Source organism: Emydura macquarii, unplaced genomic scaffold (assembly GCF_026122565.2).
Source record: "Emydura macquarii macquarii isolate MOO-44397 ecotype Brisbane River unplaced genomic scaffold, CSIRO-AGI_Emac_v2 contig_3128, whole genome shotgun sequence".
NCBI lineage: Eukaryota > Metazoa > Chordata > Testudines > Chelidae > Emydura > Emydura macquarii.
The window spans coordinates 3,101,406-3,129,002 of NW_027133265.1; positions in this window are offsets into that span (position 1 = coordinate 3,101,406).

A 27,597-nucleotide genomic window follows, 5' to 3' on the forward strand; every position below is an offset into this window, starting at 1 on the left:
TTTGTAAGGTACTTTAAAAGGAAAAAGCAACTAAACCAACAAACCAGAAAGGCTCTTAATGGCAGGAGCAGTCTTCCTCTGTTCATGTACAGCATCTAGCACAATGGGGCCCAAATCTCAGCTGCAGTTTCTAGACACCAATGCAAGAAATAATAATAATGAGAAGAAAATCTGAAAGCAAGGAAGTTTGTCACACATTTGAGGAGAGAGTTCCAAGGGTCTAGGGCAGGGATTCCCAAACTGTGGCCTGTGGGCCACATCCAGCCCACTGACACATTTTGACAGGCCCACCCCACCCCCTCCCACATGGGCCCAGCGCACTGCTCCTGGCCCCAAGCAGTGCCATGCGGCAGCTGCTCCCCTCCCAGCCCTGCCCCTCTCCCATGTGATATGGGACCAGTGCTCCGGCCCACCATAAGAACAAGAGGGAGGGATGTGGCCCTGGCAGCTGAAAGTTTGGGAACCCCCCTGGTCTAGGGCCACAGAAAAAAGGCACAGGAGTTTGTGAGTGAAGGGGATATGGAGGCTGGGGTTGAACAGAAAGGTTGGGAATCTGAAAGACCACATCAGAGACAGGCAGGAGCTGTAAGATATAGAGTCTTCAAAGGAAGAACAAACTCTGAATTTTATGCACAGAACAATGGGGAGCCAGTGGAATGATGAAGCAATAGACGAGAAAGTGTTTCATATAAGTCACCACAATCTTCAGGTGGCAAAGGCTTTTAATCACATCCACCTTGCATTGGATTTGAACTGGTGACGAAGGTGAAAGCCCACCCTCCTCCTCCAATCCCATTACCTATCTCCTGAAACAAATCCGGTATAGGCACATAGATTGTGGTATAACAAGTTCTTGAAAGGTGAAGAAAGTCTTTTGTGAATTTCATTATATGAATGTGTATGACTAGGGTGATTGTGCTTGTGACAGGCAGTGATTGGCTTGATAAGGCTCTTCCCTCCCCAACAGAATTTACTGCAGGATCAAGGAGAGAGGAACTCCTACACCCATGCAGAATCCTTTTAGATTCAGTGAGGTTCTGTGCGGAGTCCGGGGTTTGCTCACAGGGATTTCTTTGTTGGGTCAGAGCTTGGGGTTGCAAAAACAGTTTCCATTATAGAATGCAGTGAAAAGGTAGCTCTGAATCCTAAAACTATCTGGATTGCACATTAGAGCAGTACTTGGCAGATCTACCCTGGCAAATTTTCCTTTCTTTTGGGTACCTTTTGGCCATTTCTTGAGCAGGGGTGACTATTTCCTCCAACTGCTTCCTTGGTAATTTAATTGTGCACCTTTTCCATGTTTAAAGAAATGTGTAGCCCTCCAGCCCCTTACCACCCTGTATTTATACAAACTCTACTGCTTTGCTTTTAAGCAAAGTCCAGCTCCTTGATTAATCTATTTATTTTTTTCAGAAATTTTGGGCAAAATTTTGGGCAGACTGCACTAGTTGAAATCATTTCAGCATCAGTAAGTGCACAGTTATAGCTAGCAACTTAACAACTTAGACCGACAAACTATTCTAAGAGTCCGCTTGCTCCAACTTGCAGCATTCTGAATGCAAGGAGAGATGAGCACCCGGTTGAAGAGCAGTTGACTGAAGATGAATTTGGTCAAACTGAGGTTATGCTAGTGAGACGAGGGCAATGTTTTGATCTCTCCTCTACCATACTAATCAACACTGCTTTAAAAAAAAATTGTTGCAATTGCCCTTAATTAGGAAATTGTTTTATTCTGACAAATAGTAACGGGTTGAGAATTTGTTGGAGACTCAGGTCTCTGCCCAAGAGAAGTGACTGCTGAGGAGTTGAGATCCCAGAGTGGGAGGCCTTGAGGAACCCTGCGGGGGGCGTATAGATAAAGTTGCCCTGAATTGTAACCAGCACCTTTCATATCTCTTATATATTAGATTTGTGTTAACTGTGACTTTAACCTGGGTTCATTTAGGGTGGTGATAAATTTGGACACAAGGCTTTTGGGTTCCAACTTCAGTGAGATGCTGGTGCATCATTTTCAGCCTTCGGTTCTTGTCTGTACCGCCTATTCACTCTACTAGAGTGCTGTCGTGTTTGGCATCACTTACATGCAACAGCATGCTGGAATATGGAGGGAAGCAGAGTTGAGGACCAGTCACATAATGGGCCATGCACTTCTCAAATATTGGCAGTCTTTTGGTCTTTGGGGATGGGGTGGATGTGACGAAGAGCAGAAGTTAGTGCTTCCATTAGTAACAACTTTTTCTCTGCATTGTTTTCCCAAAGGCAGTCATGCTCCCAAGAGAACTGCATTGAGGAGCAGGTCATCTTCATAAATACCCCAGAGTTGGAAGTATTTAGATACTACTATGGTTATGGGGGCCATATAAGTATGTAGGCAGACAGGGACTGGAACTTAATTTCACTATGAATCGCTAGAATACTTCCCCTCCCCCCTTTGCTCCCTCCCAAAGATGACAATTCTTCCCTATGATGGGGCTTATGTCCCATCACCTGTAAGGAAAGAGAACCTAAGTAGTTATCTTCCACAACTGGAGGTGATTAACTGATTGCATCCTGGCCAGAGGAAGAGATGCTAAGCTGTATAAAGAGCAGAGAGCTCAGATGGGAGGAGGTGGGTGCTAGCAAGAGTATCTCCCTGAGAAGGGCCTGGGCTAAGGGCCAATAGTTGGGATTGGCTGTATCCAGAAACTAGAGCTACAGGAGCAGGATTAACTCCTGTGGTGGGGCCCTGAGCTAGGATTTGTGGACCAGAAAATGAAGCATAAGTCCATGAGAGGCAGAAACCCCATTTAAATGACCCTTAGACTCCCAGCAGGGAAAAGGCTAGGGGGTCGGTTCCCTGTCAAAGGGGAAGAGTTGAAGTTGAGCCCAGGAGGGGCGAAAGCTCTTTTATTTGGGAGTTGAGCCCAAGCAGGGGTGAAAGATCTCTTGTTCAGAGCTGAACCCCTGGAGGGGACTGAACTGTTCTGTGATTTGGCTGGAAGACAAGTCAGAGAAGGGACTGGCTTCCATGGCTGAGGAAGTGTGAGGGGCAAAGTTCCCTACAACTCTGCATTTGGGCACGATGGGGTGTTTTAGAGGAAAGGACATGTTTGGACATTCCCCCTGAAGAGAGCATGTAGAGGAAAATCCATGAAGTAAATCTTACAGAATTTTCTAAGACTACTTGTGGGTTTTATTAGGAGATAATCTGATTTTTGGGCCCAGTTCCTTCACATTTTAACCCTTCTTTCCCCCCTGCCCAAAAACCAACCAACATTCTTGGGTGAATATCTTGCTGGCAAAGTTTCAGCCCAGAGTGAATTCTCATGGCCAGATTCTGAAGTCCATAGGAATTTTGACTGAGTATGGGATCAAATCCTAAATTCTTTAAACCTCCACAAAATGGAAATATTAAGCTCATATTTAACTCTAGTAGCATTAATAGCACTGTAGTGAATTAAGTCTTAATGGAAGTATTAGGGAGGCATGGGCTGCAGAGCATGAAATCATGGAGGGGAGCTAGGAAAGAGGAACTTTCAAACCTGAAAAAAGACACAAGTGCACCAGAATCTGTTTAAAAAGAAACTTAAGAAATGTAGAAATGGGACACATGGCCTATAATGAACCAAAAAAAGAAAACAAGGCTGTTCCTTTTAAGGTATCATGAAGGAATAGCCAAGGTAAACAATAGCTTTACAGAAGATTGTTTGTTGGACTCTTATCTAACCAAACTGAACATGAGAAGGAATTTAGAAGGCAGAGAAACATTGTAAAATGGCCAGGAAGTGTAAAACAAAGGACTAAATGCCACCATCCTTGGAGGGAAATTAAAAATTAAATGAGACTTGTAAACTTATCCTGACATGAGATTTGTAATATCAGGGGGGTTGTCTGGTGTTCTGGTTTAACATCACCTCTGTTAGAATCTAATTTGGGTTCTGTGAAATGGGGCAGAACCCCATTAACAGTTAAATACTCATGGTTTGGTTGCACAACCTTCCCTTTGTTTTTAGTGCATGCATACTTACACAGAGTAGCTCTGTTGAAATCAAAGGGACCATTCAGTGGGTTAATGCTTGCCAACCTAAGAAAAGGCTGTGCAGTCTAGCTCTCAACAAATTACATTGGGGTTTAGTTAGGGCTCAGTAAACTTTAGGTCTAATCCATTTATGATTTATCCTCCGCAGCTTGCCTGTCTGCTTCTGCTCTGGAATATTTTTGGATTTTTTAACAGATTATTCTGTAATACAATAAAAGTGAGTGGAATAGAAAGGAAGATATAGTATCTCCTTCAACCTTTAATTTTTTTGTGTTGTAAAAATACTTCATTTTGCACATTCAAGTATTATAGAATAATTTCCATCCAAATATCCTCCCCATTCATCACTGCTCATGCCTCTTTCACAGAAGCTCTAAGAGCCATTTTCAATTTGACATACTATGGACACACAAAACATAAACCTAGTTTTGCCTCCGCATATAAAGTTTCACTGAACAACTCTGCTACTATCACTGTTTCCAATAAGAATCAAATCTGGCTTAACTGAGTAAGTGAGCTGTTCTGATCCCTTCTCTTCTCTAAGACCAGAGATGAGAGAGAGAACTGCAAAAGGGCAAAAAAAGCATTCAATGGTAAATTATTATGCAGTGTGCCTGAGAATTATATATGTTCTCTTGCGGTGCCCAGCCTAGGAAGCTAATAGGCTAAAAAGCACAGAGGTTCAAAAAATAACCATAAAGAGATGTAAATTTATGAAGCATTATTTGCCTAAGAGGATACTTCTTACTGAAGTTAAGATACTCTTTAAAAAAAAAAAAAAAAAAAAAGCATAAAAGCAAAATTGGAGAATGAATGCAATATTAAACAAGAAGTTAAGACCAAAGAAGTACAAGAAGAACACTGAAAAATTATTACAGCAGCATATTAACTCATGAAAAATGAGGTGGTTAAAATATCCACTGATGTTCTTACTCCTTTTAGATTAATTAGAAGTATGCTAGAAAGCCAATAAAGCTCTCATCTGCCCAGGTGCATAGCTGGAGTAACTCCACTGACTTACTAGAGGCTCTACATCAGTATACATGAGAGCAGAATTTGGCCCATGTCTCCAGAGTTAGTCTGTATCATACTTGGGGATCCTCATCGGTGCATCTCATGTAGGATAGGCCATACCTACATGATCTGATGTAGTAATAGGCTTGTGTGAGTCTGTAATGGACTATAAGTAATTACCAAACTTTCAGGTTGTTAGCACAGCCACAATACTTACCATAGGGCATACAACGTGGAGAAAGTTTTGGAGCAAAAGAATAGTAGAGGAATTAAGCTCAACAGGCCTGATTTTGATCTTAAACTAGGAGTAAATAAAAAGTGACTCCATCAAAGTCAATAGAAGTATACTGTGAAATCAGAGTAAATAGGAGCAGAAGCAGGCCCAGTACTCTTAGCTTGTAAAAACAAGCTTAATATTAAATTATATTCTTATGCAGAGATCCAGGTTTTGTATGATATTGGGCTAACAACACTTTAAAAAAAAAAAAATTCCAAGAAAAGGGAGGGAGCCAGAACCTATTCTGAGAGCTGTGAGAGAAAGAGGGAGTGATAGCCAGGGAGGGGGTATTTAATTCAATTCATTCAGTTTGTTTGGAGATGGGGGAAGGTTAATACTAGGGCTTAGGCTTGGAAAAACTATTTGACTATCCCTAATTTCAACACATTATGATAATGTGCATAAAGGACCTGGTGCAATCATGAGCAAGACTAAATAGTTTTTCATGACCTCACACTTCTACAAATGTTAATGTCAAAAATAGGAGAACACAACAAATAACCTGCAAATTTTTGCTTCATTTATCACAGTTCTCTCAATAGCCACAATGTTTGGCTTAATTAAACTTGTGTGTGTTGAGGCATCTGATTTCTTGCTTCTGATAACTGTTTCTAATTGTCAATTTCTTCCTTAATCCACTACTATTACAAAAGTGCATCACATTGAACCTGACACCATCCGCTAACCTCTACTGTAAGAAACACCAAGAAAGGGATTTGTCAAGGTTTTTTACAATCCTAATGACTGCAACCCCAGGGACTGACCTAATTAACTTTCTGAGAGCATATCTCATTAAGATGGTAATTAGCAAATACATCTCTCTCTGCACTTATGACTGTTTCAATACTAGGTAATATCTCTGAGCAAAAGCGATAATTACAGTTGCTTTCTAGTTTATCTTCTTAAGGAAACCTAAACCCTAGTGCTCAGAGGGGATGTGGTATACAACTTGTCACAACAAAAGCAGCAAACTCCTTTTAACTGCCATGTATTTTCTTTCAATTAATTAGTTTGAGGTAGGGTGTAAGCAAATGAAAGTACATCTCTAAATCTCCAATATGTTAATTTCTTCACTACTGAAATAATCTTTGTTCCTGTCATGCCTTGTTGTTTGGTACTCTAAACCAAACTAAATAGGCAATAAATCTGATACTCTGGTGTAAGAATGAGGATACACAAAATACAACTGCATAGCGAGGTAATTGTGCGGTTAGTGCAGATGTATGGATATATAGCAAATTGCTTCATTTAAATCATCTGTTGGAATAAAATTCACTATACTCTTACACTGTAACTGAGTAAAATGCACAAGATTTCGTTTAGTAACTGAAATGTCACCACTGCAGAATAATTTTCACCCTTGTTGCATCTTCCATCTAAAGATCTTACAGCTTTTTATTAGACATGGTTGAAATTTTTTCAGGAGATGCTCTTTTTCCCCCCCTTTTTTTAAAGGAGCATTACTCTGTACAGACAACAAACTAAGCCTCCAAGCAGCCCTCTGAGGTGGTTGTGTATATCTGAGGTAGGGAAATAAGGTTATTCATATACTTGTCTTCTGCTGTCACTTTAAGTAGTTTTCACTGTAAATGACTTCCTATGTAATGATGCATTACAAGAAGGCAAAAAGAATTACATATGTTAAAAATATACAGGGATAAACTATGGCCACTCCAGCATGTTATGGAAAAGGAGGACCGAAGAAGACCTTTCCTGTTCCTAGCATGCTTAGAGGGTCAGCCATAATTTCCTTTGGAATGCAAGGAATATGTGTGCTGAACAGCACTTCCAAGATTGGTATGCCAAGAGGGAGTGTGCATACATAGGATAAAAGTGAATCCATTGCCCATACCTCATTGTTCACCATGATGATGATGATGGCTATACAGTAGAACTGTTGGCTACAACTTTTACAAAGTATACAGGGGGTGTGTCTCTCCACACTCTTCCATGCATCCAGGGAGCACCCTAGCCTACCATATCCTACAGACAATTGAGCAGTAACTCCATAAGGGCCAGTTAAATTTCTTCAAGTTTAAGACTTATCTGAGCAAGTTCACCAATCCCAAAAGATAAAGCCATAGAGTATTCATATTGTTTCTTTATCTAGTTAGTGTATTTGGCCTATTCAGACACTATCAGGACCAAATTATCTTTAGTAATTTAATAGTAATAAGTAAATTTAAGTGGTGAATTACTCAGAAGCATAACATACTTAGATTATCAACAGCAGTAACTTTTTGATAAAGGCTAATAGGACTAAATCCTGAGCACCAGATCTCTTCATCTGAAAACAACACTGGGATGAAGTATACCCTGGAAGATAAGGATAGGATACTGAGGGATCTAGACAAATTGGAGGATTGGGCCAAAAGAAATCTGATGGGGTACAACAAGGACAAGTGCAGAGTCCTGCACTTTAGACAGAAGAATCCCATGCACAGCTACAGACTGGGGACCAATGAGCAAGGCAGCAGTTCTGCAGAAAAGGACCTGAGGGTTACAGTGGATAAGAAGCTGGATATGAGTCAGCAGTGTGCCCTGGTTGTCAAGAAGGCTAATAGCATATTGGGCTGCATTAGGAGGAGCATTGCCAGCAGATCAAGGGAAGTGATTATTCCCCTCTATTTGGCATTCGTGAGGCCGCATTTGGAGTATTGTGTCCAGTTTTGGGCCCCCCATTACAAAAAGGATGTGGACAAGTTGGAGAGAGTCCAGCGGAGGGCAACAAAAATGATTAGGGGGCTGGAGCACAAGACTTATGAGGAGAGGCTGAGGGAACTAGGTTTGAGTCTGCAGAAGAGAAGAATGAGGGAGGATTTGATAGCAGCCTTTAACTATCTGAAAGGGAGTTCCAGGGAGGATGGAGCTAGGCTGTTCTCAATAGTAGTAGATGACAGAACTAGGAGCAATGGTCTCAAGTTGCAGTGGGGAAGGGCTAGGTTGGATATTAGGAAAAAGTTTTTCACTAGGAGGGTGGTGAAGCACTGGAATGGGTTACCTAGGGAGGTGGTGGAATCTCCATCTTTCAAACTTTTTAAGCTGCAGCTTGACAAAGCCCTGGCTGGGATGATTTAGCTGAGGTTAGTCCTGCTTTGAGCAGGGGGTTGGACTGGATGACTTCCTGAGGTCCCTTTCAACTCTAATATTCTATGGAATCTTCAGTCATAATCAGATAGGTTGTTGGAACAGGTGTTAATGGTCTGGGTCTGCTAGTACAGGTAAAAGAAGTAGCAGACTAGTCACTAATACCAACCGCAGTGTTTGGCTCAAATTAATCCATATTATGTGTGGATCTTCTGGCTATATCACTGTCATGGCCCAACCCTTCCTGCGGTTTTCCACTTCACAATATGCAGTGGAAAGTCACTGATATTATAATCACTACAGCACATAGGAAGGGGCAATCTTCCTGTCCATACTACCCTACATTTTCAGGTTTGTTTGCCTATGTAGGTATTTTTCCTCTGATTTGGTCCAAGGTATAACTCCACATAACTGAGTTATTTCAAAATTCCTATGGAATGCTCTATAAGTGGTTATGCATGTGGTGGTTTTTTTATCTTCATAAAACAGTAACTTTGAAATGACCTATAAGATCAAACCTTTAAAGGTTGGTTTGAGAGCTGGTTGGGAAATTTTTTTTCCCCTCAAAATTTCAATGCAATGAAAAACACAATTCGAAACTTTTGTTTGAAATTTGTTGATTTTAATGAGGCAAAAATGGGTATTTTTTGGTGTGTCTTTTTTGTTGGAAATAGCCATTGGACATTGTTCAATCATTTTTGATGGAAAAATTTCTACCATCTCTAGTCAGTTTCAACATTAGACTTCATGGCAGAGTGTCAGCTGAGCGCATCATAAATGTTCCCCCCCCTCCCCCGAAGTATTGGGTGGCTGCCTACCATAGTTCTGAGTTAACTTTACACTGAAAAGTTATTACAGCTGAATAATTGACTTCCAAAATCGGGGGGAACAGGATGCAGCCATCTGAAATATTTTCATTGTAGTTCTTGTTTTTACAAAGGCTCAGCAGTCTAAAAGTTAAAACTGAGAACAGTCTTGATGCTGTAGATTTTGAACCTTAAGTTATGTACAGCTCCTTTCATTCTTCCGCAAAAGCATTTAAAATATTCTAACTGAAAATATCCTAATGTGTAATTATCTGGAGAATAAATTGTCGTAAGAAAGAAAGGCTTTGAGATATGAGTGATTAATGATAAGCACTAGCAATTTTAATCACTCATTTTGCAAAGAATATAAAGTACTGCTAAAAGGGGTAAATGTGACACACCGTATTTGTCTTAAATCTCATGACACTATTAATGGAATAGGGTTGTTCACTTTTAGACAAATGTCACTTTCACCTACTTGTCTCATACTCATGGTAATAAAATGAATGGATTAATAAAAGCAGGAGGATTTCTATTTTTATCCCAAATTGTTCATATATTGTGGTAATGTCTTATTGCTTTATTGATGGATGCTTTATGTGTTATCATGCTTTCCATAACCTCATTTCCTGCAGCAGAACTGCTCTCCATTACACTCAGTGAGAAGGGTCACAAAGCTGTGGATAATTAACTTAAAAATAGGCATCACTGTCCTATTCCCCTGGTTTGGGGAAGGTGGCCTCATCATCCAATTGGCTGCTGTCAGTGTTAGGGCTGCTATTAGTTGTTAGGTTCACATGCTATTCCAGACCTAATCTTTTTGAAATTGTCCATAGAGGACCCATCTACAGCTACATATCATTACTGTAAGCACTTCTGCTTCTTAATACAGTTGTGAAACTTGCCATCATCAAAGCACCTTTTGCCATATGTTGTCACTAATGTGCCCATCTCCCAATTCTGCCTCTTTTTGCCCTCTCGAGAATTTCTGTGGTGTTCCAGAGAAACAGGTCATGGGTCAGCTACATCTTAGGGGCTTGGGAAATCTGCTCTTTAGATTTAGTTTCTCCAAGAGAAGGTGAATGTGACTGGATAATGATCTCTACATACCTATATGGGGACTATATTTCTGATAGAGGGCTCTTTTAATCTAGCAGACAAAGGCATAACAAAATCCAATGGCTTGAATCTGAAGCTAGACAAATTCAAACTAGAAAATGAGGGCAATTAAACATTGAAATAACTTACCTAGGGACATAGACAATCCATCATGTGAACTTTTAAAATTAGAATTGAATGTCTTTCTAAAAGATATGTAGCTCAAAAAGAAAATAATGGGCTTGACACAGCAATTAAAAGTACAATTCTATAGCTTGTCCTATGCAGAAGGTCAGAGTATATTATCACTATGGTCCCTTTTGGCCTTAAATCTGTGAACCTCCACTGAAGTAAAGTATTACACCAGATAATGAATCTGATCTCAGGAATTTACTACTAAAACACTTTATTTTCACTAAAACATTTTATTTTATTTATGTACGTAGCTTGTGCCACTCAACAGATGTACATTGACAGTGCAATATACTTTAACATGGAACAATTGCTAAACTCTTAAAGTGGGTAATATAAAACTATTGCTGTCATAATTTTTGTCAATGTTTAATGAAAACAATGTAATCTATCTGCTAAATGCCAGTGCCCAAGCAAGAAATTCTGTTCACTAATGTTTTATTTCTAGGGTTTAATGTGGTGATAAACATACCTACAACTTGCATAGATTTAACAAATGCATGAATCACAAAGCAATTTGTATTAAGTCAACTAAAGAATTTAAGAGAGCCAAATGTACTTGCTGGTTCCTTCTGTAAAAGTAATAAGGGAATATGTTAGTGTTTCCAGCTGCTGTCCACCACTGGGCTTCAAGAAAAACTGAAGGAGAAACGAACTAGTCAGCTATTAACCGAACGGCTTGAATGTTGCTAGCTGTAGAGATTCCCCAGACTGCTTATTTGCTGACAGGGTTCTGGCGTGTTTGAAAAGACTGAGATGCTGCCATTTCTTGAACTTTGAAGAGTCCATGTGACACCTATTACATAGTATGGGCACACTATTAAGACTGAGAAATTATATCTGAAATAAAATATGGTTTGTGTGCTACAGTATAGAAAATGTTGAGTTGAAACCTTTTTAGATTTGAATGATTGTAACAAAAACAAGAGGGGAAGTCTGTAAAAACGCCAGTAGACCTACTGTCTAATAGCTTTTGTTTAAAAGTTATACGTAGTATTCCAAACATTATTTACAATTTACACTACTTACAATGTGTTTGTATGCACATTGAAACTGTGACTATTACCATCCATTTCTCAGTTTTATGTACAATAGCCATGAGGTTTACCTCTGTGCACTGCTTTCTGAAAAGCCCTGACAACACAGAACTTTGGCCTGGGCTTCAGCAAAGAGTTAAACTGAGGTGCAGGAAAAAGGGGAGTGCTTACTTGCACAGAATAGTGCCTGAGCATTCACCATTTACTTCAGCACAGATATTAACATTGCCCTGCCAGTTTGCTAGTCCTGGCTGTTTGTTGTTGAGGAAGTCCTAGTGCTCCCAAGGACTAGCTCAGCCCAGAAGCATCTGCTGTGTCTCCTAATTGATGCATTGCATCTGGGAAAAGGGGGTGGGGGGAGGGAGTGCTGCTGGACATTGCCTGGGTTGAGCAGGGGATTCTGTAAGCCAGCTAGGGCAGAGTGGTATCTGGGGCAATGAAGTGCTGCAGGATTCTGCTGGGAGCAGATGTGGGGCTATGTTGACTTGTTGAGGCAACAGTACGTCCTTGTTGCCAAAAAGGATAACTGCATACTGTGCTACATTAGTAGCAGCATTGCTTGCAGATGGAGGGATATGATTTAATCCCCTCTATTTGGCCCTGGTGAGGCCACATCTGAAGTATTGTGTCCAGTTTTGGGGGCCCACACTACAGAAAGGATGTGGACAAATTGGAGAGAGTCTTGCCAAGGGCACTGGAAATGATTAGGGGGCTGAGGCGCATGCCTTATGAGGAGAGGCTGAGGGAATTGGGCTTATTTAGTCTGCAGAAGAGAAGGGGGGGAGGGGATTTGATAGCAACCTTCAACTACCTGAAGGGGGGGGGGGTTCCAAAGAGGATGGTGCTAGGCTGTTCTCAGTGGTGGCAGATGACAAAGAGCAATGGTCTCAAGTTGCAGTGGGGGGCGGTCTAGGTTGGATGTTAGGGAAAAACTTTTTCACTGGGAGAGTGGTGAAGCACTGGAATGGGTTACCTAGGGAGATCATGGAATTTCCATCCTTAAAGGTTTTTAAGGTCTGGCTTGACAAAGTCCTGGCTGGGATGACTTAGCTGAGGTTGACACTGCTTTGAGCATGGGGTTGCACTAGATGACTTCCTGAGGTCCCTTCCAACTCTAATATTCTAGGATTTTATATAAACCTGCCATTGGGGAGCCAGAAAGTGGGAAGTCTGGTGGCAGTTGTAGATGGGTGCATAGTGGAGCTGGGATCTGTGTTTTTGTTTATATAGTCTTATGCATTTAAGGACCAATTTTCTACATGCAGTTGTTACATATGCACACTGATGGTCAAGAGTTCAGAAACCAAGACAGACCCACCACCATGACTTCTTGGTGGTTTTGTTTTTCAAAATCTCATTTTTTAACTCTTGCACTTGGTCATACTGAGGTGGTAATTTCATGTTGCTGTCTCAGTATAGTCCATACAGGTAGGTTTGATTTTAGTGCTGTGGTATGGAGGTCTAGAAAGAGTGAGAGACCTTGTGCTGGAGCTGGCATCATGCTGTCTAAAAATATACACCTCCTGGATGTGCCTTCAACATAGCTACAGGCCATCTAGCAAGTCATTTTAGACAACCTCCCTATTATTTCCACTGCTGTCCTACCCTGCTGATTCATAAAAGTGACATTCTGAGGAAAGTGTGTGTGTGTGTGTGTGTGTGTGTGTGTGTGTGTGTGTGTGTGTGTGTGCGCGCGCGCAAAACTTAATTTTCCTCAGAAAATTATAGATATGGATACAAATTCTATTGCCACCATTAAAAAGTTAATGGCACAAATTAGAATTTTCAAAAACTCATAATTTGGTTGAATCAAAATGAACTTTCACTGGATTCCTCAAAGCCACTTTTCCTCAGTGAGGACAATTTCTCTGCATGAGATAAAAAACTAATCTGTGGTGGTTCAGTGCTATAGCTGTTACACTTTCTATAATTTTTCTAATTGCTATTTCCCCCTGCTTTCCTTACTAAAAAATGGACAAACTTTTTCCCTCAGACTAAAATAAATAAAAAATAACCTTCAGACTGCCTGGAAAACTTCAGCATAGATGTAAAATATTTGAAAAATTAGGCCTTGTCTAAACAGACAACTTGTCCTATTTTTAACTAAGCTGGTCTACTTAAAGCAGCACAACTCCTCTAGTGTAGACACACTTATACCAATATAGAAGTGCTTATCATGTAGCTTATTCTTGTACAGGAAGAACAAAAGCTATACTGGTATAAGACTCCTTTATACCGGTATAACTGTCTACACTTGAAGTGGCACTAAAACTATTTCAGTAAAAACTCCACATCTAACTAGCATAGTTATATCAATACAAAAACTGGTTGTAGATCTGGCCTAAGTACTCTGAATGGACATGCAACCATATCAGTATCTGGGCCAAACTATGTAGCCTTTACTCACTGAGTCCTTACTCATGCATTTCTAATGTGACCTTCCCAAATGATGGTGAGCTTTTTCCCTCTCTACTCTAGACTATTCTCTTCTTGGATAATTGTTGAAACTGTCACCTGTGTCAACTCACCTTTCACTTCCTTTTTGTGAATATATTTTCATTCTTGAGTTGCTGTTCTGCTGATTTCTATCTCTGGCTCTATATAATTCACTGGAATCTTTCTAACATTCTTTCAAATTTTAAAGTGTCAACAGGATTTCACTCAGTCAGTGATAGTTGTCTGTGGTTGAATTTGGACGAGGTCTCCATCACTTTGTATCTTTCCCTTAGATTATTCTCTAAATTGGCACTATTTCTTCACAGATACACTTCTGACAGGAGTAATTTAATAAGCTGCCATTACTCGGCATTATTTTATTATTATGCAGTATCTAGGACAGTGGAAACATTACAACTCATAGTAATTGATACTTTATTCTGTAGTAATAAAGTAGATAACTCCTATATCCAATCTACATTCAATCCAGTTTCTTTTGCTTTACTTAATTAAAAAAAAATTAAAGCATAAGCCATATTCTTTCCAAGATCTTTTTTCCTCAGTTTATAGTTAAAGAACTTCAATTTCTGTCATTATTAGTCTTTTGTTTGCCTAAGTTGCTTTTCAAAATAGAAATTTAGCTCTTAAGTCTCTTAGGCATGTTTTATCCCAGGCTGCTTTTAGCTGTTAACTTTTTCTTTCTTGTGAAGGGTCAGAATTAAAGTTAATGGGACTGAAACGTCACAGAAAATCAATAGGAGTTGGGCACCTAACTGCCTTTTTTATGCATCTCCCTCAAATTCTGTAGTCTTGACATCCAGACCTCAGGAGAAGTACAGAGGGACAGCTGATTTGCTTGCAGTAGGAAGTCTTTTATTTCACAGCTGTTTTGCTGATGTGCGACTAAAGAAAAACTTGCATCCACCAACAACTAATACTTCTCTTGAAGCTAACCAAAACCTGAGTTGCATTTATAGTTACATCTGCTGATTTTTTGCAGCAAGAACTATTCATTTAAATATTAGACTAGATAATTTCCTGTAGTTCAGTAGGTATTTGTACATTTTAATCACTAGTGACTCTGCTATAGATAGGGCTTCTGAATTTTGCTTTTAACCAATAAGCACAGGAAAAACACCAGAAATGATTATTTGTATCTAAGGGCTTGTCTACATGGAGGAGTAATGCACATTACAGGGCTGTGATTTCTATATTGCAGTAAAATGTTGTTCATAAATGAGTCCAGGTAGACCTTGCTGGTATGCACTAAAGGTTCCTTAGTTCACTTTAACATATTATTTGAAACAATACTATGTTAGCATACACTAGGGAACATTTATAATGAGATCACTCATTTCAGTAGTATATGTGGTAATGAGTAATGTCTATAATATACTGTGACTCTAACAGCATGCCAGTACAAGAGGCTCGCTGGTATCTGGTGGTGAGTTTCAGCTGGCCTGACCAGTTCAGCATACCTCAACTCATTGATGATATAACCTATATCTAAACGGTGTCATGTGAGATCAATAGAAAGCTAATACCATACTGATCATTAATATTGTTAGATGCATGTACAGAGGACAAATTCAAAATTACAAACATATTGAGAATGATGTTCTTAGTGTCTGCCAGAGTGGGCAGGCTGAATTTATCCTATCCTAGAGAAAGGAATGTCGTTTTGCCACCTTGATACTTCTAAATACATTGAGACGCAATAGGAATGCACTTACTTAAAAATCATCAGGTTAACCAGGGGTGGAGATAACTACTCAGCATCATGGCAGGGGGAGGAAACTGCAGGAACAGATCAATTAATTTGCATTTTAACAAACATCAGCAAGGGAAGAAATCAGCATGCAATTTCCTTCACCAGTGGACTGTCTCCTTCTGCACAGTTTGAATGAACTTTACTTTGGGGAGTAACTTTCAGGAGAATCCATTTCAAAGGTTCACTGAACTATAAAAACTTGTGGTTTGTTTATCCCTCTCTTTCACATTAGAAGACAACGAATGGAATTTGTGAGAGATCCTGATGAGGTATGGTCAGCCATCTTGCCAGAAGGTAATCTTACCTTGAACCAAGACTATATTATTGTTAAATCTTAGTCTCTAGGGGTGTGTTCACAATGAAAGCCCAGGGTTAATGGGACTTGAGTCAGCAGATCAATTTTAGTGAACTCAGGACCTGAGTGTCTACATTAATTCTTAACCCATGTTAATAATTTTCTAAGCCAGGCTCAAACCTGAGGCTCTGGCATCCACACTGCAGAACACAGATCTGAGTCAAACCAACCATATCCCAGGCTTCATAATGCCATCCCAAAATGTGACTGCTGTAGCCCTTTGACTGTGATGCAGGGTGGGAGAACTTGACTGCCCACCCTGCATGTTACAGGAAGTTTGAACAGTCAGCTAAGTGGGCTTTTTGATGTCTGCTCCCAGCTACTGGAGCCAACAACATAGAGGAGGTGCCTGTTGAATCATAGGGCTGGAAGGGACCTTGAGAGGTCATCTAGTCCAGTCCCCTGCACTCATGGCAGGACTAAGTAATATCTAGACCATCCCTGACAGGTGTTTGTCTAACCTGCTCTTAAATCTCCAATGATGGAGATTCCACAACATCCTTAGGCAATGTATTCCAGTGATTAACCACCCTGACAGTTAGGAAGCTTTTTTCCTAATGTCCAACCTAAACCTCCCTTGCTTCAGTTTAAGCCCATTGCTTCTTGTCCTGTCCTCAGAGGTTAAGAACAACTTTCTCCCTTCTCCTTGTAACAATCTTTTATGTACATGAAAGCTGTTATCATGTCACCTGTCTTCTCTTCTCCAGGCTAAATAGGATAGGAATCCCCTTGGAGATGTCTATAGACCTGTTTTGGATGCCAGTGTCATCAATGCTGTCCTCTTTACTGGGGCTTGCTGTGCTCTTCACAATCTTTGTAAAGCCAGAGGTGAGCCATTTTTCCCCTGAATGGACCTATGACAGTGTAGGGCCACTGAACCGGTACCCTCAGCAAGCAAATTTACTACAGCTGGAGCGGGATGTACTTGCGCAACAGAAGTCAGGGATGCTTTGTGCTCCCATATTATGGACTTGCCTGGTCCAGAGGGAAAGAAGAAATAGTACTTGTAAGAATGTTCTTGTGGATGGAAAAGGGCTAACTTGTGGAGGGTGTTCAATGCTTGGGAGTAGTGGAAGCTTGATTGCCATGCAATATGTTTTATGAACGACATGATGAACAATGAATTGGTGGGAGGCCAGGGGATGAATCGCAGTACGGGTTCATATGAGTAATTATTGAACTGTGAATCGTTGTACCTAATGGTATAGAGCAGTGGTTCTCAACCTGCAGCCCACTCAGCACACAGCTGCAGCCCACATGAAATCCTCAGGGTCATACAGGTAGTATTGGCTGCGGCCCACAACACATTGTGGACCACGTATGTGACCCACAATGGTAAATAGGTTGAGAGCCACTGGTGTAGATCAATAGTATTTACTTAGTAATATGTAATTGCTCCTGATCATGTTTTCAGCCTTCTCAAATCATGATTGTATGATGGGATGCAGTGATATCAATATCTTTCTTGATGACATAAAGGCTTTATTTGTAAACATGTATTAAACCAAAAAAAAGTCGCCCATTGCAGGCCAGCTGCTATTATTACACCCAAAAACAAGTAACCGAAGAACATTTTCAAAACGAACAAAAGTGCAGTAAATAATGCAAACATGACAAAGCCTCTACCTTTCCCTTCTTTCCCCATTTTCCATGCACTTGGCACTGGGAGAGGTAGGTGGAGGTATCCACTGGAGAGGGGTTCAAGATGGAAAACTGCATGAAGTTTAGGTGCCCTACCCAGCTGCTCCTGGGGCCTGATTGCATGGGCCACCCTGACATGGAGTTGTCCAAACTACTGCTGGACTGAGGGTACATTTCTGGGAGCTCAGGCTGTGGCGTGGAAGATGTTGATCCACAAGGGGATTGGGCCATTGGATACCCCTTTCTCCAAACACTTTGCTCATCTCCCTCTCTACCCCATTCTGGCTCTGGTCTTTTCGGAGACATGGTTAGAACTGAGTAGTCTGGCTGGAGGGAAAGATCTCAGCTACCACCTGCTTTCGTCCCCCTTGCCTGCAGCTAGTTCCTGCAGTTGCAGCTGTGCATAGTTTCAGGACCTAATCCTTATGTCCTTTGCTGCTTCTGTTGTCTGAACCACTCAGAGCTCTTTATACCTCTTTCCCTCCCTCATCAAATAACCTTTTTAGGGATTGCTCCAGGCACAGAGCTGCCTCTGCCCTCAGGCTGAATAGGACCAAGACTGATCGTATGGGTACCCCCAGGTGGATATAGTGAAACCATTTATGCCAGTAAGCGGGTATATCCTATTGGCTAGAAATATAAAGAGAGCCCCTACAATAACTGCTCAGTTACGGAACAGATGTATTTTAGTCACACCTGAAGCACAGCTACATAGTTTGACACGAAGGTCAATTTGGGTTAGTTCTGTTGGCAGCTGTGAGAGCTAGTACTTTTTATTATGGTGGCTGCCATCTTGTTTCTGGAATCTCAGTTTTTATTTTTAAAAATTAAGTAACTAGCACTTACAATGACAAATCTAATAATCTTCAAAATGTCAACAGAGTAGAACTAATTCAGTAATGCCTGCCTGAGTCTTCAGAGAATCTGGTACAGTGGTTATGAGAGGCGTGAATTGCTCCATTCACCTTGCACATCACTACGTGTCATTTTAGCTCTGAATCCTAGCTGTTATTAACTTAATTATAATAACTAAGGTTATAACTTTCACTGTAGTGCAAAACACACGAAGATATTAGAAGATTTGCATAACCTACAGCGAATGGCATCTCATTTTGGTGCTTCAAGTGAGCAGAGTTCGGATACTGGGCAGAACTTCCGGTATCACCATTTTTTTAACCCCCTGTTCAAAGCCTTGTTTGATAACGTTACTCTAAAAGAAAAGCTATAATTATTATTATTAAAACAAAACAGGCATGAATAATGCTAGCTAGAAATGTGGCAAGAATATATAAAGCAGAAACTCTTTACATTATTTTCTCCACTGTAAACTATTCTTGAAGATGTCATAGCCCCATCAAGCTGTGGTCATGTGTCTGATGGGGAAAATCCTTCATTTAAACAAAAAGCTAAATGTTTCCATGGAGATCAGCCAGCGATAACCAAATGACGAACTTCTTCGCTGTGCTTTCACTTTGGTTTCTATGGTTTCCAGACTGGGTGGGGGAAATGAAGTTGCTGTTTTTTACCCCCCAAAAAATGTGAAAGGTTAATGCAAACCAAAAGATGGCACTCAAACTGGTCTCTCTAACAGCGAAAAGTTCCAGAGGGGTAGCCATGTTAGTCTGTATACAGCAAAAATGAGAGGCATAAGCCTGCAGAAATTCGTTAGTCTTTAAAGTGCTACAGGACTCTTGTTCTAGCAGTGAAAGTAATCTTTGTCTCCTCAGTCACTGAAGAGATTTGTATAAGACATGTTATACAGCCTTATGGCTTTCTGCACTTATTCTAGGGGAAACATCCGTTATTTCCTACAAAGCAGTAACACTATTTCAGAGTTATAAATAGGATTCTGAGTTTGGAAATACTAATGTTAATAGTGATTTAGCAGCATCTGGGTAGCTGCAATTTTAGCTTCCTGTTGCTCTCTGCAAGATTGATGCAGAAATTTGGATTCAGTTAAAAATATGGATGTAAAATCTGTTAATGCAAGATCACATTATACCGAGAATCACATTAGTGATTTGAGCCCAGTTAGAAAAAAAGCAATATAGCACCCTTGCCTACAGAACAAAACTTATAGATAGTGAATTTGGGATATTCTGTTAAAATAGTGAGCAGATGACATGACCCAAGAGTCTCAACCCCGGGTCCAGAGTGGAGTAGCCATACTCCAACCCTCCACCTGGCAGCCTGCTGATAGCTGCTTACCTGGGACCCACAAAGCTAAGTGTCAGTTTGAGGCTCCTCCCTTCAGGGCCTATTGGCAGTGTCCCAGAGCAGACTTTATTTGGCCTGCTGGCCCTACCTAAGCCAGCAGCAGGAACAGGAAGCTATCTGAACAACTGGGATTCACTCTGCTGTGAAATGTGTGCCTTGTGCTTCCTACTTCCTGCTCCTGCAGCTTGACTCTTGGCATCTGACTTGGGGTTCCTGACCTACATTTTGTTTCCTGCCTCTGACCCGTTGGTATCCTGATCCAGCTGACTTTGGAGTCCTGTCTCCACTAGGTCTGGTTGCTCATGACATAGCTATGACAGCTTGTTCAGACCACAATAATCCTATAGGATCGAGCCTGGTGCTAGAAGAATGAACCTGCAGCACCACTTCAGCCACTGGAAGCATCGAATTCACCCGAATGGGCCCTCCGTCTCCAGGAGCATAATCAAGCACTGCAGGCCCACGTTATGCAGCTGATCAAGGACAACCAACAGCTGCAGGAGCAATTGAGACAGCTCAATGCTGAGAATACTGTGCTGTGAAGACAGCCTGCAGCACCTTGCCCCAAACAGGAGCCTGTGATACCTTTGCCTGAGTTCTGGGGCTTTTTGAACCAATGCAGCCTTCTGTTTCTGATGCATCTAAAAATATATTCCTCTGACCAGTCCAAGGTGGCCTTGGTAATCGGCTTACTGACAGGAGATGTGTTAGATTGGGCCTCTCCCCTGCCTGGTGCTGTCAAATTGGAACGCCTTTTTCCAGTCAATATCAACTATTCTCAATGACCTGCACTGAGCTTGAATGGCAGAGGCTACCCTGAGGAGACAAGAACAGTGGCTTTCCTATGTGGCACACTTCCGTTGCCTCACAGTGGATAGAGTGGAACAGAGCAGCACAGTTGCATCAGTTCCAGTGGGGCTTGCGAGAAGAAATCAAAGATTAACTGACCTGCGTAGATATGCCTATGGGCTTAGATACCCTGGTGGACTTTAACATCCGCATAGATGATTGGCTGCAAGAATGAAGAGGAGCCTGTGTATCACCTTCTGTATTGCCCACTGAACCTATACAAGCAGATCTGGCTCATCAGCAGCTGTCTGTTGAAGAAAAGGAATGTTGCCATCAGCACCACATGTGCTTCTACTGTGGTGATCTTGGCCATACTATTTCTGTCTGTGCAGTATGAACACTGAGAAACTTGTGGAAACAAGCCACTCCAGGCATGATTGGGATAAATGGCCTGGTCCTTGAGAGAAGAGAATTTTCCCTATACTGTAGTGCTCACTGACATTTTACCCTAAGCTTCATCCTAGGGCTTCCCATTTGCAGATGCTGTGCATCCTAGAGGACCCTCCAACAGGTTCCCCTCCAACAGGCTCTCATTAGTTCAGGAGCAGAGGACAACTTTATGGATGCAGCTAAAGCTCATCCTACAGATTCCCCTGGGACACAGTCACACCAGACATGATGGAAACTATTGATGGCTCCCCACTGTGGAGGAGACCTGTCCCTCTGGAGGCCATTATTCAGGGAAACAAAGAAATAATACAATTTGGTGAGATCTATTTCCTGCATTTCTCCTGATCCTTGGCATCTCCTGGCTAACCCATCATGATCCAGTCATTCATTGGCAAGAACAGAATGTTACTTTCCCATCAGAATTCTGCTGATGGCATGGCTGGGGACCAGTAAGTGTTGCACCCAGGCCCAAGAAGGTTCAAGTAGGTTTAGTCGCTCACACTGAAACAATTATTGAGGGAACTATGGAACTACTCCCCAAGTACCATGATTATGATGTGTGAGAAGAAGAATGCAGAAAGCCTCTCTCCCCTTCCCCCCGCCTCATTGGGACTATAATTTCCCCATAGTACTGCAGCCATGGGTGAAGATACCATTTGGGCTGATAGACACAATGTCAGAGCCTGAACTGGCTGTACTGAGAGAATACCTCCAAGAGAACCTGGCCCAGGAGTTCATCCAAGTCATGCCCCAGTCCATTTTGGAAAAATGAGCAGGTTCTGGTGACTCATTGGTGAATGTCTTAATGGGCCATTAAGCAGGCTATCCTGCAACCATCCTGTCTGAGATGCCACTCAGACAGCACACTTTGAAATACAGCTATATCAAATATAGCTAAACTTCCATTTCACATATAAAGCATGAACATAAGTATTAGCTTACTCAGTACAATATATCCCTTCTAACAATACCTGACATGATATAGCTCACACAAATCGTCATAATTCTGACCTACTGATGTCACAATATACTAAATGCCCCCCCTCTCAAGCCAGCCCGCGTGACAGGAGTACTGCAGAAGAGACTTTGGGGATTATAGTGGATCACACACTAATTATGAGTCAACGTAGTAATACTGCACAAAAAAAAAGGGGAGGAGGCAAATTATCATTCTGGGATGTGTTAGAGGGAGTGTTGCAAACAAGCATGAGAAGTAATTCTTCCAATCAGCAATAAGGCCTCAACTGGAGTACTGTATCCAGTTCTGGACACCACACTTGGGGAAAGATGTAGACAAATTGGAGGAAGTTTAGAAGAGAGGAACTAAAATGATTAAAGGTCTAGAACATATGACCTATGAGGAAAGATTGAAAAAACTGGATTTGTTTAGTCTGGGGAAGAGACTGTGGGGGGCATAACAGTCTTCACGTATGTGAAAGGTAGTTATAAAGAAGGTGATAAATTGTTCTTCCCTAAGGACAGAACAAGAAGTAATGGGCTTAAGTTGCATCAAAGGAGAGTTAGTTTAGACATTAAGAAACTTCTTAATTGTCAGTGTAGTTAAATGCTGGAACAAATTACCTAGCGAGGTTGTGGAATCTCCATAACTGGAGGCTTTTAAGAACAGGTTAAACAAACACTTGTCAGGGATGGTCTAGATTGTATTTAGTCCTGCCTCAGTGAAGGGGATTGGACTCTGACCTACCAGAGTCCCTTCCAGTCCAACAGTTCTATGATTCTAAATATGAACATGTCTGCCTTTTCTTATTATTTTATTGATAATTCTACCATTTTCATCTAATAACTGATGAATACCCAAGTCAGGATTATTTTTGTTAATATATTTTTAAAACACTTTCTTATTGTCCTTAACTCTGCTGGCCATAGATTTCTCCTTATGTCCCTTGGTATCCCTTATCAATTTTCTACAATGCCTAACTTCTGATTTATATTCATTACTATAAACTCCTCCTTTCTTCCATTTGTTGTATATTGTTTTTAAAATTTTATTACAGTTTTCACTTCCCCTCTCAGTCAGGTTGGCTTTTTAACCAGCACAACCTTCCTTGATTGTGGCTTTTTTGGGCATCTAGTAAGGCATTCTTAAATGAGTCCCAAATATCATTCAGATTTGTCCAATTAAATTCTTCCTCCCAGCTGATTTGGCTCCTCATTGTTGTCAGCTTTGTGAAATTGGCCCTATTAAAGCAAAAGGTGTATATATTACTAGTTTTGACTTTATTCTGCTTGCACATGATAAATGTGATCAAGTCATGATCACTTGTACCTAAGCTACCATTAAATCTTAGTTCTGTGATTAGTTCCTCTTTATTTGTTAGGACAAGGCCTAATATAGAATTCCCCTATGTTGGCTACAACACATTTTGAGTTAAGAAATTGCCATCTATTATGTTTAGAAATTCCAAGGATGTGTTAATATTGGCAGCATGAGACCTCCAGCATATGTCACTGAAACTAAAGTCCCCAAGGACCTCACGGCTTTTTTTCTAACCCATTGTCGCTAAGTGCATAAGTGAGGATTCCTCCTGTTCCCTAATGTGATTTGGATCCCTAGAGTGATTCAGAATGCTGCTGCAAAGACAATCTTCCCTGGCTCTTTGCTTTGATCATATCAACCCTCTCTTTGCTTCCCTCACTGGTTATTCCTTCAACAATGGATCCAACACAATTTATCTTCAATTCCAAAGCCTTCCCTGGTCAATTCCCAGCCAACTGATCATCTCTCCTGTGTTATTGAGATGCCAGCTCCTGACTCCGCTCTGCCAGTGATGCCTGCTTTCATCATCTATTTGTTATGTCATCTGCTTGTTAAATCTCCAGACAAGCACTTTTGTGGTTGGGGTCACCAGATATCCCAATTTGAAAGGGGCAGTCCTGATATTCACTGCTTTTTTTCTTATATAGGTGCCCATTTACACCACCTCCCATCCTCATCTTTCTCATTTGCTATGTGGTCACCCTAACTTTCTCCCATACTGCCCCCTTTACATATGGAAGGAACTCCCTGCAAACATCTGCAAAACTGCCTGTTGTCCTCTTTCAAATACCTTCTTAAAACTCTCTTGCCATGATGTCCACAAAAACTTACAATGGTTAGGCAGTTGGTATGCTGAGACCACTGCCCACCATGCTGACCAGTATTTTTCTTCGTGCTCCCTCTGTCAATCGGTATCCACTTAGAGCTTATCTTCACTCCAGTTAATTCAAGTTATAACTGTATTGTTACCCCTAAGTCAAGTCCCATTCACACATGCAACCCCTTAACTTCTTTTAACTCAAGTTGGCTGGCCTGTCATGAGGTACAAATTACAGTCAATTGAGCACAACGTGTCAGCTGCTAACACAATAACAGTGCAGCTCAAGTATTTTGTAGTGTGGCTACCCTCACTAGAGCCAGGGTAAATCCAAAGGTGTTAACTTAGATCAGTCAAATTAACTATGCAGTGAAGATATAGCATTACAATTTGTTCTTTGGGGCAGGGTCCATCTTTTTGTTAGGTTTTGTACAGTACCTAACACAATGGGATCCTGGTGCCATGACTGGAACCCTGGTCTACACTGGCAATGGAGGTTGACATAACTCCGCTTGCATTGACCCCTTAAAGTATGCATCTCCACTGGCACGTCAGTTCCACCGACCTAAATCGCTGTAAAAGTCGACTTAATAAAACCACATTCACAGGTGGAGTAGTGCTGAAGTCAGATTCCATGGCTTGAATTAATGTCAGTGTAGGCAGAGTGCAATGTAAATTGATGCCATTGGCCTCCAGGAGGTATCCCATAATGCTCTGTTGTGACCACTCTGGACATTTGCTGCAACGTGGCCATGTAAACAGGAAATAGCTCCTACCCCCAAGCGCTGGGAAATTTTGAATTCCCATTTCCGGTTTAGTCCATGTGGAGAGAGCTTTGTAGCTGAACTGCTCATGGCAACAGCATAGCCCAACGCACTCCAGCATGGAGTCAACGAGAGGTCTTGGATCTCATCAGTCTGTGGGGTGAAGAGTCTGTTCTGGCTCAGCTCCGAGCCAGCAAAAGAAATTTGGATATCTACAAGAAGATAGTGCGTAGTATGGTGGAGAAGGGCCACAACAGGGATGTGCAGCAGTGCTGTGTTAAAATCAGAGCTGAGGCATGTGTATCAGAAAGCTAGAGAGGCAAACAGTCATTCTGGTTTGTCACCATAGACGTGCTGCTTTTATGAGCAGTTGCATGCAATTCTCACAGTGACCACACCACTGTACCACCATGCAGCATCAATACCTCTGAAGAATCCCAGTCCAGGATGAATGAGGAGGATAGCAGGGTTCAGGAGAGCAGGGTATCCATTGTCCCTGAGATCCAGGACCTGCTCATTACTCCAGAGCAGCCCAGCCACACACAGGCCAGTGGGACTGATTGAGATGCTGGGGACGGCACATCTGGTGAATGTGGGTGGCAAATCTCATTTTGTGGTTGTCCCTAGTTCGGCTTCTTAAAAGGAGTTTGTTTTTAAGGGTATGGGCTTCCTGGGTATTGGTAAACTTCAGCAGCGGGTTACCCCCTGGAACAGACTATTTATGTGCACAAGTATGTTCCAAGAATCCTCCATGGGGAGGGCAGCCTTATTTCTTCCACCACGGTAGGAAACTTTATCCTATCACTCTGCTATTAAATGAGCAGGCATTGCAGAACACAGCTTAGCAGCATAAGGGCCAGGCCTGTACCCTGATGCTTGCAGCAAATCTTCCCTTTCTGCCTGTTACCCTCAGGAGACTGATATCAACATGGTCACCTAGGGAAGATGGTGCAAGTTTAAAATGCCCGACTGATCTAGTTACTGTGTGTTATTCTCCTGCCGTCAACAGTGTTCCTGGGCACCTACACAAGACAATTCCTAGTCATGGTATTGTTGCCATGGGCATTGTGGGTCAGGACACTGGTTGCCCTATGTTTTTTCTGCTGCACCACGTCACCTACAGAATCCTCTAATCTGTTTTGCCCACTTCCTCCCCAACTGGCCCTTAGGATGTTACAGGGGAACCCAGTGATTCCTTTCCTTACTCAAGTGTGGATTGTGGAGTTTAGTGCTAATGCGACCTCTCTCTAATGGATGCAAGAGCCCCTTGCTTACCATGTCTGGAACGCCACTCCTACCCATCCAATATGTACAGATTGGAATGCGGGTCTGGCTTTGCTTTGTGAACATGAAGAAGTGTTCTTTTTACATTGTAATATTTCTTTTACTACTTTAGGTCAGCTAACAATGGCAACTTGTGCTTTGCTTTTCTTACAACCAACACCACAGCCTTAAGCCCACCTTGCAGAACTCCCGCTGAGAGACTTTCCTAGATTAGGAAGTGTGGGCTGGGGGGAAACAACACAGAATGACATGTTCAGTGAACTAATGAATACCTTCATGGCTACTGACACAGAGCTCAGAGCCTGGAGGAGGTCCTTGTCTGAGAAACTAGACATGGACATGGAACACAGAAGATCAGCACAGGATCAGGAGCGTGATACGCAACAGGCGATGTTGTGTAGTATGAAGGATCAGTCCAACATGCTGAGGCATTTGGTAGAGCTCCAGGAAGAGCAGTGGCAGGACCGACTCCCTCTGCAACCCCTCCAAAATGCTCAACCGCCTACCACTTTCTTATCAGCCCCAAGCAGTCTAGGAGGAGGCTGAGCAGTACATGGTGCACTCCACACTGGTGGATGTGAGTAGAAAGACAGGACCGCCCCTTTAAGAACAGCATGCAACCACAGTTCTTGCACAGTGACACTTTACAATGCTAACTTATCTTCCTTCCTCCCACAGAAATGGGTCACGAATAAAACTTTGCAGCTTTAAAAAACATCTGTCTTTATTCATTCATAGCTTGGGTGGGGAAAGAAGGGGAGGGGGCCACTGCTGCGAGAGTGGGGGATAGAAAAGAAAGGCACAGCAGATATACACATTACTGTGGTTCATTGCAAAACCAGTTTGTCAATGCTTCCTGTAGGTGAAGCCCTCTGCGGTTGGCTCTCAGCATAGCACTGGAATCTGGCTGCTCAAAATTTGTGGCCATCTTATCAGCCTCCACGACCCAACGCTGGGGGGACTTTTCACCCTTTGTTTCACACTGATTATGGAGCGCACAGCATGCAGAGATAATCGATGAGATGTTCTTTTCACTGATGTCCAGTCTAGTGAGTAGATATCTCCATCTGGCTTTTAAATGCCCAAATGCACATTCCACCACCATTCTGCACTTGCTGAGCCTGTTATCGAAATGCTCCTTCTCATTTTCCAGGTGTCCAGTGTACGGCTTCATTAGCCAAGGGAGCAAGGAGTAGGCAGTGTTGATACTGGAGACTTAGTGATCAGTCTGAATACCAGTGAAACACGCTATGTCAGATTTGCAGA